This window comes from Protopterus annectens, chromosome 9.part0 (assembly GCF_019279795.1).
Source record: "Protopterus annectens isolate FY-2018-M chromosome 9.part0, PAN1.0, whole genome shotgun sequence".
In the NCBI taxonomy this organism is placed as follows: Eukaryota; Metazoa; Chordata; order Ceratodontiformes; family Protopteridae; genus Protopterus; species Protopterus annectens.
The window spans coordinates 224,237,386-224,257,854 of record NC_056743.1 but is presented as its reverse complement, the minus strand read 5'-3'; the positions used below and the strand labels follow the sequence as shown (position 1 = coordinate 224,257,854).

Sequence of the window (20,469 nt, the reverse complement as noted above, 5' to 3'; positions counted from 1 at the left end):
TATTACAGAGTCATACAGACCGCCAATATCTTGATGGATTGGAAATTTGGTGAACCGCAGTTTATATTGGTATGACTTGTCTCATAACATGTGAAAGGAGAATTTTTGTTACAGTTGTGGTAGTCAGGCAAGAAGTATACAGTCGATGGGGATTCTGAATTTCTGACTATGATTTTTCAACTATTGCCCTTCAGCAAAGGCAAGATTTTTAAGTGTGATTAAAAAGGGTTCCTATTAGAAGAATGAAAGAACAAAATATTGAATGGCTGTATACGTGAAAATGCTGTTCATCTATGTGTTTTTTGTGAGATCGAGGTACAGTGAAGATCGGGAAATTTTCCCTTTCCTCACTGTATTACAATCTCGGAGTTGGTATATATAATTAGCAGGGGGGTGTGGGGGCATTTTTGCTGTTTACAGCATTCGATTATATGAACTTCCATTCATATAATATAGATCCTATAAAAAACAGGAAAGGTAATAACTTAGATACAAACTTAAATGTTTGGGTGTGTCAAAGGTCCTTTTTTCAAGCAGTATGCAAGCATACATAAGTGCAAAATTGGCAATAGCATGGTTACAGCAGTCACTGTATCAGACTGAGAAAGATGATGCAGAGAATGAGCGATCTACTTTGGTGATAGGACAAATGTTTGAGGGTTAATGAGAAGGAAAAGCAGCAGGGAAATGAGGAGCATTTAGACAGATTATATATCCACAAACTGTCTTTTATTGGCCAGAATGAGTCTTTATGACCGTTTTAATATATACAGGTTTGGTTAGATATGCAGCTACTGTTATGTCATTTGTAATATTTATGCAGGACTGTTGTGTGCAGATTCTGCTTCCTGTTCCTATTAACATTGCAAATATTTTATTATAGAAAATATATTTTATTTATTTATTTTATTGCATTTGTTTACTGGGAAAATCCACTGGGCGAGTCCATTTTTAGTGGAGGCCAGGGGAGAAAAGCTCCGACAAGAACAGAGATACAGAAAAAAATTAAACATTAATTGGTATAGCAGTAGAAACAGTGTTACACATAGTGATTACAGTAATGTATTAAGAATATATACATAAAAGCAGGAATTTAGTTGGTTTGATTACAGTAATATATACAGAATATATACATAAAAGCAGGAATCTAGTGGGTTGATTACAGTAATACATAGAGAATATATACATAATAGCAGGAATTTAGTTGGTTGCCAGATGAATTCAGAGAGGTATAAGCAGAGATATATTAATCGGCATTATTGTACCAGCATCACCAAGTGATGAAAAAAATAAATAAATATGAGGAAAGTATCATCAGTTACTAGTAGCAAAAAGCATAGGAGTTTAGTTATCATACAAGGAGAGGGAAGATATTAGGTTATTGAGCAGGTACATAGCCAGGAAGAGATGAGATGATTTTTCAGTATTTGTTTGAAGGTGGTGGTGCTGTTTGTGTTTCTTATAGAAGGTGAAAGTGAGTTCCACCGTTTGGTGATAGTGAAGGAGTAGAGGAGTTGGCCAGCAGGTAAGGTGAGCTTTTCTACTTTTAGAAATAGATTATTTTACATTCTTAGTTGCCTGCTGGGTTAGTATTTGGCAAGTAGAGTTGAAAGAGCAGGTCAGTTTGTGGGTCTGTAGATTATTTTGTGTGTCGTAGTTAGTTGGGTGAATGAGAGATGGTAGGGGAGTTCCAGCCAGCCTAATTGTTTCAGTGAGTTACAGTGGTGGGATGAGAATTTGGGCTTTATGGCAAACACATATATCAACTCTGGATTTTGTAGAATTTGGGATATTAGTGAGGAGAGGGGCACCATAAAGGAGAGAGGGCAATAAAAACTTAGTTGCAAGGGTTGGTCTAGTAGAGAGGCTAAGAAAGTATTGGTGCTGTAGAGCATACCAACATTTTGGTGTGTTTTTTTGATAGTATTGTTTATGTGCAGGTCGAAGTTAAGGTTTTCATCTATATTTATTTTTGAGACATTTTTATGTCAGTACATGAATGGCTAAAACATTCAAAATCAGGGTAAGTCTGCAAGTTTGCTATGTTCCTGATTGCTAAATTTAAAAATATTTATGCTGGTTTTGATTATTAATGTTTTTTATGACATGTTGATCTTTTTCATAAATGCTGATGATATTTCTGCATGTACTGAATCTTGCATGTCACTTGTAAAGTTCAGATGTTTATATTACATTGTTTCGTTCTAATATGTGTTACATTGCAAGACCTCATATAACAGCTGGATAGAAAAGAAGTACAAATGAAATTAAAGATCGTTGATTTAGATTCTTTGTGTCATTAGAGGTAGATTTGAAAGTTTCAGTGTTATAACCAGATTGAAATGATAGATGTAGGTTGGTAAAATAAATTTGCTATATTAATGAAAGAATGTAAATGGTGTACTGAATAAGGAACTCCTTGGGGATAAGGCAAGTGGTGCGACTTTATACAGATTTGACTCACAACTGTATCATGATTATATGGTATGAGTTTGAAAAATGTAAAAAATGTTCAAGGATAATGCCTCTAAGATGAAATTTTGTTTGAGTCTAAGACATACCTCTCAACCTCTTAGAGTAAGAAATCTGGACAAAGCCATCAATAAAAGTGGGACAAAGGCCTAAAAATATGGACACTTTTTAAATATTGCTGATACAAACTTAGAAAGTTGATAGAATAACAGGTTTTACATTAGCATGAATTTTCTGCATAGTATGAAGTCTGAAACTCAATTGTCTGCCATTATTTTCTAACTTCATTCTTTACTGATTTACTACTAATTTGACAGAAAACCACAGTTCTGTGAAAAACAGACCAAAAATATGAGGCAAAAATCTGAACATCTGGAGGTATGGTCTAAGAGTAAGTTATCCATCTCAAAGCAATAACAATAATAATATTATAATAACAATAATAATAAAAATACAAGTAAATTAAAGGAGTGTTAATTATGAAACCTAAATCTGTCACTGTACTATCAAAAGCTGGAAAGAAATTGCAGGATTCCAATGCATGCACCTGTGAAACTTGAATAGGAAGCATGAATGTTAGTGTTAAGAACCTTAATGCAATGCACAATGGCATATATGGTATAGGCAAGGATATGTGACCAACAGGATTTTGTATATACCCAGGTTTCTGATCTTACTGTTGTTTGTCCATAATAGTTGGATGTCTTCTTGAAGGCCACGAATAATAAATCCAGACTGGAACAGTGCTTGAAATCTTTTATATATGCTGATTACCCCACTGTCTACTGACCATCAAGCCTATCCTAATCAAACTTGAGTACCTGTTTGGTCTCCCATACTTGTTATTCCTAGCAGATGGGGGGGGGGTCATCTAGAGTGTCCATCATCCAGACAGCCATGGGTGAGGTTTGTGTCCTTACCAGAATCTTTGGAATGACAAGATATTCTTCATGCCCTACTGTCCCTATGTAGAGTATATATGGCCTGTGTTACTGAGAGGGTTAGTAGCATTATTGCACACTCCTATGTACCTTGGATGCATACTCAGCTTTATGGCCAAATGCCTGTCCACCATTATCCCTTCTGTCACATCCCCTGCTCTGAGGAATCATGGGATTAGTGGTCTTGATCTGCTTCCTTTTTGGATCATAGAATCATAGGAGATTACTAGGCTATCGACCCAGAGGTCATTTTTAGCCTAGCCATTTCAACCCAATGTAATAGCATAGAAGTACTAGTCAGTACACAAAATTGCATTCAGTGATGACTGCCCATGTCCAGAAGGGTTGTGGGTGCTATCCCCAGTAATAATTTATGGTGCCCCATCAACTCATCTGTTCCTCTTGAACAGTGTCATAGAGGTGCTCTGTTTCACATGAATTGGTAAGCTGTTACAAAGATGTGGCAGTCACTGGGAGATAAATATGTCTCTCCAGCATGTCCTGTTTAAGCTATTTAAGTCAGAGGCCATGTTTAAGTCCCTGGAATGGGTAGCCCTAGACCCATTTGATTTACGAATATGCAGTAAGTTCATTAAGTTTGGGTCTTGGGTTACTCTGTAGGCCAGGTATAAGTCTCACCTAAGAAGTCTAGATGATACAGAGTATAGTGATAGGGAGTTTAGTCAGTCTGTGTAAGGCAAATGCTGGAGGCCTTTGATCCTCTTTGTTAGAAACCTCTGAGGTCTCTCTAATGGCTGCACGTCCTTACTACGGTGCATACTGAATAGGGCATTATACTCAATTATGGGCCGGATAAGTGCTGAGTATAGGGGGGTTATAAACTTTTCTGCTCTCAAGGTGATGCCTTTACTAATAGAGCTTTCCTTACAACAGTAGACACATGGTGGTCAAAGTTTTAAGATCTTCCCACAGAGAGTCATGTGCTTTCTCCTAACCTATGCCCAAGTCACCACACAGAAATCGATCAGTGGGGTCTTAGAGCTGACAGAATATTACATGATTTGAATATGTTGGCATCAATTTAAAAGATTAAATAATACATTAATAATACTTTTACTTATGATGATCTATTAGTCTGTCACTGTACCATTTAAAAGCTGAAAGAGCCTGCTGGATTCTGTGTTTGTATCTGCGTGCAATCAGAAGGAAAAAGTTAGCAAGTGATATTGACCATTAATGTTAAAAAGTTTTAAATGAGTATAGTGACACATAGATAAATGTAAGGGCATATCAAGTTCAAAGCTAAGCATGATATACATACCCTATATTTATCTTGTGACGGGATTGGATCTGTATTATTGCTGTTGTGGTAGCTGGTGATTTTTGAGAAGGAAGGTTTCATTTTATTATGGTTAGTATAATTATATACTTGGCCATTACATTTTAGAGTGGCAGGTCTTTATGTGAGCACGTGTGTAATTATATCTCAACAGTTAGTTATGGAGGTTTATTATGTTATGGAGACAAAATTAAATGGGCAGTGATTGCTTGTAGATACCTTGTAGATGGAAGGTGGAAATCTGTTTAAGAGATTAGGGAAGGTGTGTGTTGGCATTTAGAGTTAGTATGACACTATATGTCAGTAAATAACTAAATATCTTAAGGTAACCATGGACATTCTTTATGACTTATACAAGTAACATATCCAGAGCAGGACTCATAGGTCACTCTTAGAAAGTGATACTGATGAGTTGTGGGTCTTGTCTTCTTAATAACCAAAAGTAAAAACAAGCAAACAAACAAATAAATACATAGAAAAGTGGTGGTAAAAATGGTTTACTATCATTTCACCGATCACACTTTGTGCGAGTTACCATTTCAACAAACAGGATAACTGAAAACAAAAACACTAACCGACACAATTCGAACATTCTCCACACTTCCGCAACTGCCACTACTGTGCAATACACAGTAAACAATGCTGTTACAGGGGGCCAAGCCCCCTTGCACCCCATACCCCCTGATACTTATATAAACAAACTACAAGATCGCATTATAGTGAGGGGAAAAGCTACATTTCCCGATCTCCACTATAGTGTGATCTGCATTAAAATGTTGAAATTCACAACATCGAATGCTGTAGTGCATTCACTGTTGTGCATTTCAACATTTTTTTTGCGTTCTTTTGATACTATCAAATTGGGCCTTTGGACTAATGTAAATTGAACAAAGTCTGATCACCCATTTTATAGTAAACCTGTAAAAATATTTACATATGTTAAAAAATTGAATTTGCCGTATAAAAATTATGACAACAATTCAACAAAAATAAAATGAAGTTAACTATAAGACGTGACAGTGTACTTTTTGGCGTACTTTATCTTTTCCTCCACTGATTCCTTACTGACCACAAAGCATCCCTTCATCTACTCAATTGACCCCCCATTTGTTACTCCTCAGATGAGAGCCTTTGGCACATTCATTTCCATGAAGGTGGGCATTGAGCCAGCAGGAGGTGTTACATTCATTCACGTGGGGCTTTTTTTCTTCTTAAATCTGTAGCATCCCCATACATCTCTAATGCATCCAAATGAGGGAGCACCATAATGTTCATGTCCACATCTGTGCATATGTGACTAAAGGCCAGGCCCTGCCCCACTTGTAGGCAGCAGGGCTGCACTATCCCCAGTCTGAACCAATGATTCCACTGCATAAATGTGCCCAGGAACAATAGACTTATTTGAAGAGATGCAAGCCATTTCCACAATATTATGCCGACTTCAACAGGTGTCTCGGCCACTAATCACACTTGGGCTTTAGCCTTACATGCCAATGGAGTTGGTCCAAGGACCTGGAAGTGTATTGTAAATGGAGTAACAGGCAAAGAACATTTTTTTCATCTGCAGAATATGGATAAAGACAGTTGTTGATTACAGAGTCTGGTTCCAGAGTATATAGCAATAAGGACTTCACTGTGCCCCAGACAACCTTTGTTTAACTAGAAGCATAGGCAATGGAGACAGCAGGCAGGGTAGAATTAGCATGGGTGTCTGATAACAGCTCTATAATCCAAGGATGAGGGCATCAGCTCAGCTTGCTACACTAATGACACCTGCAGGAGTGTAGGCCTATCACCCACAACATCAAGCCTAATGTGCACATGCTACAAAAACTGTGTTGCTTGGCAAGGGGTATATGCATGCTCTGTGGTGTGCATGTGGCCCCTGATGGCAGCACATAATGCAAGCAAATCATTAAAGGTGGAGTTATTACAATCTGCAGGATCGATAACAGACCTGATCCTCTCCAAAGCATTTTACTGTGTTCTTTGTGGGAAGGGGGAATGAATGGGATACTTAGGCTCAACAGACAGGAAACAAAGAGGCCAGAAGAGTCCTACCCAGCCTGGTAAAGTCCATTTCTGACCTTCACAGAGGAATGAGTGGGCTAGCTGGGTGCAGAGGCACTGGGCTGGCTCAAGGGGTGGCAGTTGGTCAGTAGAGGTATGACGACCTTCATCTTTTCAGGCATTATAAATTGATTCAAATATTGTGATATAATTCTACAGGTCAGGTGACGAAAATCAGGTAGAAAGACCTTTTAAATGTTATTTTTTTAAACTCCAGAAGCATCTCCTCACAGTTTTGCCCCTTCTTAATGTGACATTTGCCTACTGTTTTTGACAGTTCTACATTCATATATAAACTGGGTGCAAAATAATGGTTTATATTTCAGTTCTTTTTCTGAAATCAGGCAGTGTAGATACATAGTGCAGTTACTTTAAATTATTTCAGTGTTTAAGTTAAACAAATGCTACAATAAAGAAGGCAGATAAAATATGCAAGAGTATGGTATATAAATATTTTAGTAGCAGGTATGTAGTCACCTTATGTTTACTGTCAGTATATTACAATTAGAAAACTGTTCTAAACCTTCTCATTTTCACTACAAGTCAGAGTTTCTTCTTCTGAATCTTTTGTTGCTGTTGCCATGACATAGGGAGGTTTTCTATTGATATTTTCAAGGGTAGAACTTTTAGATATTTTAACTCTTTCTATTTGTCAACATGAAGAGAAAATAAAAGTTTAAAAACTTACGTTATTTCAAGTCTGCTCTTTAACAGCTGCATACCATCTTATTAAGAGTCTTTAAAATAAAATAGTTTACTTCCTTTCTTCTTATTCCAATGGGGACAGTGACCTCTGCCTACCTTTGCAAGCTTACTGATATCCTCTGGGGAGGCTTTGTACTGGAGTCGCAAATGTACTATCATCTTACAGAACTCTCCAGTGAGCTGTATCAATTGACAGCAAGCAGTCAGGTAAACAGTTTCTCACGTCCCACCTCCCATTATTTTATGCTTTTTTTAACCTTTACTTGTTTATCATGAATGAATAAAGGCTGATAACTCTTTGAGTATGAGCAATGAACATTTTCTTTCTTTGCAAGGCAGTCGGTCCCTCTTTTTTATCCTTCTATGGCTTACTATAAAAGTTCTAAGTTTAAATGTTGGAGTAAATGTTACATATCAGTGCTTCCTCATCTGTGGCTTGGGAACAAGGCATAAGTAAGAACTAATATTTATTTTTTCTTAATTTGTAAATATATAACTTTAAAATGCATTAAGTCTGTTTTAAAGACCTAGTAGCTTTTTTAATACAGGAGCAAAAAACTGAGAAACAAACTGTGTTCTTACTCTATCATTATTTATAAGTAGATGAATGGTATACTCTGGGAAATTACAAAACACAATTATCTTGTAGTTTATTTGGGAAGCTGTCCTCGTATGAATCTTGTATAATAAGTATCTCCTCACATTTAATAACTATTCCTTAGCAAAAGTACAATAGCTAAAACTTTTTTTTTTTAATTTAGTTGTGAAGATGGATTTGCATTGCTTTGTGATACGAAATTTTGTTTTTTTCAACAAGTCTGAGTAGATACTATCAATTCTGAATAAGTGTTCTGTTGGTATTAAAATGATAGGACTTGAAGTTACTGTTTATCGGAAATGCTTAGTGTCCATTTAATGCAGTCATGTGAACATGACATAATTGCACTGTTATGTGGGAGTCTGTCTTTAGTTGTACAAAACAACTTAAAATTTAGTCTATGTATAAAATACTTTTATCGAGATCTCTTACAAAATATGTACATAACACTTTGTACATCCTTGTTGTTGCTTATTTGTTGCCTTAGATATTTATCTAGAGGAATGTTGCAGCTAATTATACTAATGACATCTGTCAGGTAAAGAGGTTGTTTCGTCAGTTACTATACAAAATAATGATTCTGAATTTTGTGAGCCCTATGCAAATCAGTTTTATTGTATGAGTGTCTGCATTTAATATAGTTTTTAATCTGTTATTTGATTTAACAGATGAATCTTAAGCAGCTAAGGGACCCTCTGTTTGGCTTATAAATAGATTTTGCTCATTCTCCAGTGTTATCACATTAGATTTTATTTAAAATATGTTGTTATGATATAATTCTGTGATCTGTATTTCTTGATGATTACGATGTTTATAAAATATGGAGTATTTTCTATCCTGACATAATGTGGGATGAGTCTAGGGATGTCGTTACATTCCAGTTGGCAAGAATGATTATAATCAATATAGTAAAAAGATATAGTCAATGCATCATAAATGCTGATTTTTTTTCTATGACTTTTATCCCCTACTGCCTGCTGACCATCACCTCTTTGACATGAAAGCATCATTCAGATAGCCTTAAGGATTTTCCTTGCTGACCCTAAGTCTAAATACCCAACAGGAGACATGTGCATACAAGAACTGTACAATACTCGACCCGTTGCTGTGCCTGCTCCCATGCGTGCTTGCCTTCTCTGCCTACAGCATGGATGCTGCTTGATTGGCACTTAACCCTGTTGTCACCTGTTGTCATGCCCAGCCTCTGCTAAGGTATATTCTTGCTTCAGATTGAACTGCCATGTCCTCCTAAAATGGGGGAGCTAATAGTTTTCGTTCACATCCATCTCTTCTGGTTTGCTCCTCCACTGCCCAGACAATAATTGAAGCCGGGTTGTTTGAGCTGCAGTCAGGGTTGCATCAGTCTATACCATGGAGCCAACTAAAACTGACAGGACGTGGCAAACATTTAAGTGCGTGTCAGTACCAGTGGCACAGTTATAGATGATGTGACACATTTTTAGCTCCTTTCTTCTTATCAATCTGCAGCAACTGCTTCAAGGCAGACGAGGTTTATACAAGAATGTCTTCAGTATGCTGTCAGAAGGGCTGCTAATAGTTTTGCATTAATGTTGTTGTAAAATATAGGGATTGTAAGAGTAAGGATTACACCAAAACTGATGAGGCTGAGTGACTTTAATGATTCATCATAAAATAAATAGTACACATTAAGTGGAACTCATTAAATAGCCACACTTGTTACTTTCACCATTGTTACATAGAGTCCTTAATATCCCTACTAAGTATTCATTATCCACATCAAAAGACCCAATCCACAATGTCTGAAAAAATATGGCAGTTTAATCACTTTTTGCTACGAGGGTAGAATATATTTCCCTTAACTGTGACCCCCCCCCCAATGAAGCATTGCAGTAATGTGCCTTGCAGAGGTACATACATGTACATTCTCTGGCTGCAAATCCCTCCATAGGATCAGAGCAGCTCTACTTTCATCCTATAAACAGGAATGCTACAAATGAGCCATATGTCTCAGCTTTATGTAATGTGCATAGGAATCCAGATGTTAGTATTAAATGACCAAGACTGAATTTTTTTTTTTTGCTGAAGAAGCAGCAAAGAAACACTTTGATAAAAACGAGTGACAGAAATTAAATTTGGACAAAGGATGAAATAAGACATTACAAGACTAGAGGAATGTTTCATAGTGTGACATCTTAAATTCAGTGCAAAAAAAATATAAAAGTCAGGAGCAAATGAAGAAAGGGATCTGAGGTGATGTTGGATAACCTAAAGGTAAAAGAGATTTAAATAGGAATGTGGGCTGAACACTGTCACACATAGGAGGTAACATCACCAGTAGAAAGCAATAAGTTGTTACCTTCTCTATAATTAGACATTAAATGCCCAACACGGGTGCTGCATTCAGTTCTGGAGACCTAGCAATTCAGATGATATGACCTGAAAGAATTAATGCATAAACCAGCTACAAACACAAAACCTATTTCTATTAGAGATTATATAAAGGGAGAATACAAGACCTCAACTTGGATTGTCTTAATAAATAAAACAGAAAGATGACATTGTGGAAAACTTAAAGTACCTCAAGGTTATTAGTAAAGCCTGGTAACTACCGTAGAAAGAAAAAAAAACTGCTTCAGAACAGGAAGATAGAGTCTGAAGACACACGGATGATAACTCATGAATATATATTTTAGAAATATTTCAGAATAAAGTGGACCTGTCAAAAATAATATGCAAAATTGGGAATAGAAGGACAAATGTAAGACAGTTCTTAATGAGTGATGGGTGCAAAGAAACATCCAACCAAGCTAGCAAATAAATAAATAAATAAATAAATAAATGAATAAATAAATAAATAAATAAATAAATACATACATACATTAAATTGTTGGTTCATAGTTTGGTACTAGGCTATCAGCCCTAGTGCCTATGCAAGCCTAGCCATAACAATTCCCTGGCTAAGAAGAATTGCCAGTCTTTTTTCCATTTTTTTTCTCTCCACATTTGCTGCCTACTATAAGTCCTTCTGTATATAATTTGGCCCATTTGTTCCTTATAATGACAGCAGGCTGAAATTGCTGTTGGGGGTTGTGTAGATATCATCCTAGTCCCTCCCAGTGCAAGGGGATGTGAGAGGCAGATACTGGTAAGAGAGCTTTTCCTAACTGAGACGATATGAGTAACAAAGAGTGAGAGATCATGTGTCAGGTGGTGGGTGAGGCTGTTAAACTTTCTTCGCCAAAATGTATGATTGATGTAGTTCATGCCACATTAAAGTATAATTGGATTACATATAACTATTAAGAATTTATGCTTCTAAATTTCAATAGCTTGTGTGGAAAGCTGATATCTCATTGAAACGCAAGAGTTTTTTGTAGTAGCTGGTGTGAGTGACAAATGTCATAAAATTCTGTGACATGAGAGCTTTGGGTGAGAGAGGCAGAACATTTAGTGCTTCTGCATTACAAAATAGATGCAGAACAGTGGTGTTACAAGGCTGCATTCTTGAAAGAAAAGAAAATGGGCAGTTTGTTGTTTTCCTGTAGCGTAATTTATTATATGCTATTTCCTCAAATAAAACTGACCGTGATGGCATTCTACAGAATTGGAAATTACCTTTCCCATTGTGAATCCAGAATGTACAATTATTTGGTATTACCAAACATGTAACATTTTTTGAAGTTGTACCTGCCTGTCAATTTATATCTTTATGCATCTACCCATTTACTTATTTGTTGTCAAATTTACTTCTGAATTTTACTAGCAATTAAACATCTGTAACTACACAGCTGCAGAGGAAAGTCAGTACCAGCCCATCCTAAAAATAATGATAAATTCTAAAATGAACCAATCTGGAGGAACTCCTATTTTATTCTACTGTATAACAAAAGAAGAAAAATAATGAAAACTTGTAAGAAATCCCCACTTCTCTATATCAAGACAGCACTCAAAAATTTTAGCATGGAACTCAAGTCGCACTGTAAGAAAATGTTTAGAGGAGTATGAGCTTAAGGTCAGTACAGGTGACAAAGGGAAATACAATTCTTTCTTCATTATGTCCGGTAGTTAAGGAATAATGTCTAACTAACCACTGAGCTCATCTGTAATAATAACATACATTCTGATACCAGTGATACAGTCACTATATTACCAGACAGTTTTAGTGTTACTTATACCATACATTCTGATACCAGTGATGCAGTCACTATATTACCAGACAGTTTTAGTGTTGCTTATAACATACATTCTGATACCAGTGATACAGTCACTATATTACCAGACAGTTTTAGTGTTACTTATACCATACATTCTGATACCAGTGATGCAGTCACTATATTACCAGACAGTTTTAGTGTTACTTATAACATACATTCTGATACCAGTGATACAGTCACTATATTACCAGACAGTTCTAGTGTTACTTATACCATACATTCTGATACCAGTGATGCAGTCACTATATTACCAGACAGTTTTAGTGTTACTTATAACATACATTCTGATACCAGTGATACAGTCACTATATTACCAGACAGTTCTAGTGTTACTTGCACCATACATTCTGATACCAGTGATACAGTCACTATATCACCAGACAGTTTTAGTGTTACTTATATCATACATTCAGATACCTGTGATATAAGCAATATATTACCAGACAGTTTTAGTGTTACTTATACCATACATTCTGATACCAGTGATACAATCACTATATTACCAGACCGTTCTAGTGTTATTTGTACCATACATTCTGATACCAGTGATATAGGTACTATATTACCAGACAGTTTTAGTGTTACTTATGCCATACATTCTGATACCAGTGATATAGGTAATATATCACAAGACAGTTTTACTTATACCACACATTCTGATACCAGTGATACAGGCACTATATTGCCAGACAGTTTTAGTGTTACTTATACCATACATTTTGATACCAGTGATATAGGCAATATATCACCAGACAGTTTTAGTGTTACTTATACCACACATTCTGATACCAGTGATATAGGCACTATATTACCAGACAGTTTTAGTGTTACTTATACCATACATTCTGATACCAGTGATATAGGCAATATATCATCAGACAGTTTTAGTGTTACTTATACTATACATTCTGATACCAGTGATACAGTCATTATATTACCAGACAGTTATGGTTTTACTTATACCATACATTCTGATACCAGTGATATAGGCAATATATTATCAGATAGCTTTATTGCTACTTATACCATACATTCAGATACAAATTATATAGGCACTATATTAGCAGACAGTTTTAGTGTGACTTATTCCATCTATCTGCATTGTTGCCTCACCTAAGTCACCCTGAAGTCAGCTAGAAAAAAGTCTTAGAATCCCTGTGAAGACTAAAATAATACTGCCATGGGACCAGGCAACATACTAGGCTAAATTCTCTTCAAAACTAAGTATGCACTATATGAGCCTGTATTTAAACTGTTTATCCTCAGCCTACCCACAAGGCTTTGCCTGATGCCAGGAGAACAGCTACTGAGACTCACCTACACAAGGATGGTCCTTGTACAGTCCTAGGTAATTATAGTAACATTAGACTCATTTGTCCTATATGCAAAGCCATAGAATGGACTACAGCAGAAGTCATTTTTACAGCCATTGTCAGGTTAACTGATCTGGACCTCAGTAAATTTGGTTTCACAAAGACCAGGTCTTGTTTCTTGAACACAGTAAACCACTTTCAGAATTTTACAGAGGCGCTGGGCAGTGTACAGTCTGTGCACACTATTTATCTCAATCTGGCCAAAGCGTTTGACATTATCCCTCATGCTGGTGTTATTGAAAAATTAGATATAATTAATATAAACCCCTACAACGTTCACTGGATTGTAAACTGGTTACCCAACTGATCTCAAGTTCTGAAAGTTTCTGTTACCCTCTCTGAAAGTAAAATTGTAACTAGTGGGGCACTATACTGATCACTGCTGGGTCTTCTCCTGTTTGGCATTTGTTTTGCAGACATAAGCTGGGCCCTGTTATCCACTCATTCCCTGATACTAAACAGCTCCAGCTAGAATATGCTCATACTTGCTATACCAAAAAAGGTCTAAGCTAACAGTAAAAAAATGTAAAAAACTAACAGTCAGCAAAACAAGTTTCTGCCAACAGATATGTTATAATTGGTACTCCTCTTTTGATAGCTGTGGTCATAACAGGCATGGGTGCTTACAGGTATGTGAACACCTCTCTCACTCTCATTTGATCATCATGTTTTCAAAATAGTCAGTAAATCCTTCTATCTGGCTAATTTAATTTCCAAGGCAATATCGTCAAGATACAAAGAAGTCATTCTACCACTGTTATCTTACCTTATTGGCCTTATCGTTAAATAAAGTGCCCCCTTTGGTATAAACAAATTCAAGCACATTGCTCAACTAGAAAATGACTCAAAGGTTTCCAACAATAAAAATCAAAGGCCTACAAATCCTTCAACTATCCTGATAGATTAGCATGTCTCTGTCCCTATAATCAGTAGCCCACCAGCTGCTTCATGGTGACCTGTGTTTCTCACTTTTCAAATCATGAAAGACTCATTCCTATTTATTCGCAAAACCAGTCACTGTACAAATTCCTTTACTGGGGACCTAAGCCAAGGCCAACAAATAAACAAGGAGGGACAGGTTCTTCTGACAACATATTCTCAACCTATGGAATAAGTTACCACTACAGGTCTAAGTACAACTTTGGCATCCTTTACTGATAGTCTGGGTGATTTGCAAGGGTAGGCACAAATTCACACTAGAGTTATCATGTACTGCCCTGCTCAGTTTTTGGAAGTGAGCATTATCAAGTTCTTTGTAAAGGGTGACAAGAGCTTTGAAGTATATTTCCTTAAAGGTTTATTTGACTATGCATCTTATAGCCCTCACAGTCATTTGCCCAGTGATGTTCTTATATTTATTTTCAGATTCATTTGCCTGGTTTACTGGATCCCACTGCCAAGGTCTGACATTTTTAATGATGCTGTTCTGCTTTCCCCTTTTCTCTTCCCTAATTGATCTTATGTAGTAGCTGTTATGCACAACAGATTAAACTGACAGTGAAAGAAAGAAAGACAAAAAAAATGGTGGTGGAAATCTACTTACATTTTTTAAAGTGCCATTGGACTGCATTTGTTCAAACAAACACAAATTTAGGTTTTTCACTCCATGAAAAAAAAATAAGTTCAGTAGAGCAATAAAACATGTATTCTTATTACTTGTTCAGTCCATCTCATTAGAACTTGACTTAACTTGCTGAAGTTTTCTCTGCTTCTGGTATCTTGAAGAAATGCCAGAGGTCAAGAACTATATGTGTCAGCTAATATTTTCTATTGGATTTATTGCAGCGCCATTTCATTTCTGCAGTGCCTCAAGGTAGAAAGAAACAACTAGAGGCATGGCATGTGTTGTGACTCTAGTAATTTCAGCATTATTGTAGCAGGTGTGGATCAGAGACAAATATAACAAATGTCAGTTGTGTTAACTACTCAAACATTTGTCGTCCCAGGGTACTTTGAAAAATTGTTAGTCAGTGGAAATATTTGGAAAATATTTAGCTTCTTTAGAGATCTGTTCACTTAGTCAGACTCTAACTAACATTTAACAAGTGAACTAGGCAGATATATCAAACACAGAAGAAACTGCAGTTGAACATTTTTCAAAAATTAGGGAAGATAGTTTTTGCCATTTATTTTATGTGCTGGTTTATTCAAGCTGCACAAAACATCAGGGCACTAAATCAATGTTAAGTTTTGAAAAGTTTTCTATTAATTAATTATTTGCATCTTGCTTAAGGTATTGGTATGCTCTCAAAGGGAACTTCAAGCATTTAAAGTTTGAGGCCATATTTGCTATAAATTATATGAGTAACAACAAAAGAAGACGCTATCTGAATTTAAAGATCAGTGTATTATCCATGGTCAGAGAGGACTTCAGTCTGAAAAATAACCAAGTTCTCCATTTTTCCCATTGTGGTGACTCTAGAAAAAACAACCCCAGATGTCTTCTGTATACTGAGCAGAAAAAAGTAGTTTAACTGTGGCTTTTGCACTGGCACCCCTGCCATGCTCAAGTCCCAGAAGGCTTTGCTATGCATACTGTAATGTCACCTTGCCTCTGTTAACCAGTCCACTTTAAAGTCTCTCCATTTGGTTTGCAGAAATTATACATAATACATCACACAAACTTAAATATTCTTGCACCTCTGTGCTGCCATACAATGCCATCAGCAGTTGTCAATATTTTGCATAAATGTATATATGAAAACACACACACACACGCACACACACACACACACACACACACACACACACACACACACACACACACACACACACACACACACACACACACACACACACAAACATACACCTGCACATAAGCAAAATCAATACGCATGTTTTACTTCATATAATTTTTCTGGACCTCTGATTTAATCAGTACATTTGGATTTTCTCCTGAACAAAAGTAGCCCATGAGACATGCACAGAATACTCAGAGATTTAGTGTTCAGGCAAAACTACCTGAACATAACCAAGCAGCTTCACAATTTAGGCTCTGTAGATGTAACCACTGTATGATGTTCAGATAAGTAAATGCAGGGGGATGTGGAAAATGCTGGCAATACACACACGCGCACTGTGTTGTATGTGTGTATATGTGTATACACACACACACACACACACACACACACACACACACACACACTGTGTGTGTTTGTGTCTGTGTGTGTGTGTGTGTGTGTGTCTGTGTGTGTGTGTGTGTGTGTGTGTGTGTGTGTGTGTGTGTGTGTGTGTGTGTGTGTGTGTGTGTGTGTGTGTGTGTGTGTGTGTGTGTGTGTGTGTGTGTGTGTGTGTGTGTGTGTGAGAGAGAGTGCGGATATATCAAGAATGCTAATGATAATGTCATGAATGCTGTGCACTAATAAGTAACAGTTTAACATCTACCAGTAGTTTATGTCTAGTCAGTGGGAGTACAATATACTCTGTTAAAATAATGACCTAATAAGAAGTTATACCCTGAATAAAACTAATTGAAACTTTTTCATCTCTTTCTCCCTTTCTCTCATATTTTGTGATGGAGGAACTTATGTAATGGAGACAAAGTCCCTGAATCAGTCTTGAAATTAGATAATTGCATAAGTAGGTATGTCCAGTTAATAATAGTAAAATAAATATATAAAAATAAAGTACCTGCAGACTCTGCTGTCCTGATGTAATATGATCACATTTGCATCGATTTCTGAGTGTTACATGAGCAGGTACAGGTATCTTGGCACTGTGTCAGCAGGACAGGCTGGTAGTGTAGAAACATGACTCTGTCCATTCAGAATGCTTGTATAGCGGCATCTGCATTTCAGGACACAGGAAAATGTTCAGCTACTAGACAGAGTAATGTTTTTGCACTGATGATAGTAGGAATTCTTGTTAACGATGTTGCACATACAACATTGAATCTGCGTTTCTTGTACATCCTCCATCATAATATTTTGTACATAGGTGTGTACTAGGCTAATGGCCCTGGAGCCTTTACAAGCCTAGCCCCTCAAAAATTGCCCTTGCACCATGCCACCCGATGTTAGTTCACAGTGCCTCTATCCAGCAGGGCAACTGGAGTGATCCCTGGGGTGAACCTTCTGTTATCTATCCACTCGTCAAGATTTCTCTTAAAAAGGCCCAGCGAGGTTTCTGCTTAACAGGACTTTGAGTGGGATTTATGAATAAAAAGAGTACCAGGCATATTTAATACAATAAAATGTAAAATAAAGTACAGCATGACATAAGCCGAGACATACCACACAAAATGCAGGTGGTCTATGAAACTCTGTACTGCACAGGTGAGCTGAGATATGTCAAATGTTTGCAACAGGAAGCCTGCAAATGTAACTTAGTCATTCCTGTCCACACAGTTCAGATTAAAAAAAAACATGGACATCATGGCTGGAGCAAACTATTTGATGATATCTATAAGAAATGTTTAAGCTTTAGTGAGTCTGTCTATCCACTACAGGATATGCTTAAGTGAGTCCTGCGCTTGCTTGTGGACTACATAAATTCATCTATGTGAGAAAGATATGTAAAACCACCGACTAATATAGTCATCAATATTTTAGCTCTATTCTTAGCAGATGCGGTCAGTGGGCTTTCTGCTTTTAGAATAAGAGATTTCAAGCTAGATATTGCTGCACTGCCTGATATTTATTCCATACATTCGGCTGAAATGCACAGTAAGTATCAGTGCTGAGACCATCATCATCATTATAGTGTGGTTTCAGTCCATTATCAGTCATTCCCTGTACATCAGGCTTAAATCAGGTTATCTGGAATTTAAATGAATGTGTTTTATTTATAATACTGTGTAGACCGCACAGTGGATGGATTGTAGGCCTTTCAACTGTGACTGGAGATTGTCGTATGAGCCACAGAGAATGGTACTGGTACAGCCAGAAGGTTTAAGCTACTCATGAGCTTAAGCTAACCATCATAAAGCTTATTTGTATGTGCGTAGAGTGTACCCTGCTGCTGTAGACAGGCAGTGGCACTATGCCATGTGTTTCACCTTGACAGTAGAACTAAAACTGAATGGTCAAGAACATGGCATTGTCACTCTTTTGAGTCTAACCAGCAACTCCACAGGGTACTGTGAAAACACTTTATAAATTAAAGCTGGAATATTTAGTGACTTGTGTAATGCAGCACCCAGAACACATTAATTTGCAAGAACTGCACTATGTGCCATGGATAGCAAGTTTGATAGAAAAGTAATGTATGCCATTTTATTATTTTAATCTCTGCAATCTTTGGGGTAAAATGAGTGTATTCTGGGTAATGGATAAAACCCAAGGCTATAGAAAAATTTAAGTGACCTCGGTCAGCTTGAAGATACCATACATCACCCCCACCAATATTCTGGTTAAACAAGTGTTGTGTAGGTAGTGGCTATCAGTACAATCAGCAGTCAGTCTGCGTATGTATATGCTGCACTGTTGAAGAACAGCAGAATTTATAGTTTGACAGATAAGCAGTTTAATGACAGGCAGATTAAAGAGATAAATGGATTAATTAAAAAGAAGCAGTATTACCTCTGCAGCCTTTGCTGTTGTAATGCATAATGTCCATGAAATGTCCACACTCAGAATTTTATCATATGGAAAGTATTTTGGTCCAAATTAATATTAATGTGTCACGGTAAAACTGGCTTCAAAACAGCTTTTAAAGAGATTTCCACATACACTTTTAATCATTATGACAAGATATAAGTTATGGTGGTGATGATGATGCTTAAAGAAATCTTAAATCCATGTCATCTGATACAATAACATATACTGCCTTCATATCAGATAAATGTCAAGGATGATATGGTGACTCTAGATGTAGTCGCCTAACTTGCATCATACTTCATAACTGAACAATTATTTGGATTGTTATATATTAAGAAAATATTCAGTTGTGCATAATGATGATGTAGGCAGTCTAATTACTCATATTTTTTTAATCAGTAAACAAATTAAGTCACAATAATAAAGTATTATATTAAGCAGAATGTACAAATGGAAGTACTATGGAAGATGTGCTGGAACCAGAGTAGGATCATATTCAATATTATTTTGGAATTAAGAGATTTATGAGTGACAGATGAAGTATTCAAGGATGAGGCACACACACGCATACCTTGGTAATGTTTTTATCTGGAAGCTGAACTGGATGAGAGAGAGGAACAACTTAATTTTTTAACAGACAATATTAACAACCAGGTGTTACTGTTAGGATCATTACAGAAGGGGACCATTTCTGAATAATATTGTAGGTATGTGTGTGGAAGGTGAAAGAAACATTTAAAAGATATACTTATGTTGAAAGACTATGTCTGACTTGATACTGCGGGCTTAGGCACAACTTTTTGTTTTACAATTAAATTTGTATGATCGGTTTAATATTCCTTTAAGAAATTACAAAGCTTAAATGAGTATGAATTGGCCAAGCAGCTGCAATTTTCAGATAATCAGACAAGAAAGAACTAGATTGCTTGTTTGTAGGCTGAGGGCAGCAAGATTTTCTGTAATGTTTAGATGATGAATTGATGATTCACTAAGTTGCCCAAAGGGTGTGTGTGTGTGTGTGTGTGTGTGTGTTCAATTTGCTGGCACCACATCTAGGATTAGTTTTATATTTGATGGCTGTTAATTGTTTGGCTATGCTTTGACTACAACGAGGCCTTGAATGGGATACAGTCGGCACAAAAGAATGAACGAATAAATGCTTAGATGACCAGAGAGGAATAAGATAAAAAGTATATTGGACTGTACCATTCTACTCTTTGCAATCTGAAAATAAACTCTAATGCATAACTACACACACACCTCAACGTTTCGTTCTT

General features: G+C 36.6%; 1 protein-coding gene across 4 annotated transcripts in view; it reads left to right on the top strand.

Moving 5' to 3' along the window:
- Nucleotides 1-20,469, top strand: part of INSC (INSC spindle orientation adaptor protein) — a 1,312,382-nt gene that overhangs the window by 81,916 nt on the left and 1,209,997 nt on the right. Inside the window, exon 1 of one of the 4 annotated variants that reach the window (XM_044082781.1) lies at nt 7,812-7,941. The exons of the other annotated variants lie outside the window; for them this stretch is intronic. The gene's annotated coding sequence lies outside the window, so the exon portion shown is untranslated. Of the gene's footprint in view, nt 1-7,811; nt 7,942-20,469 lie in introns of those variants that run through there. 4 annotated transcript variants of the gene reach the window in all.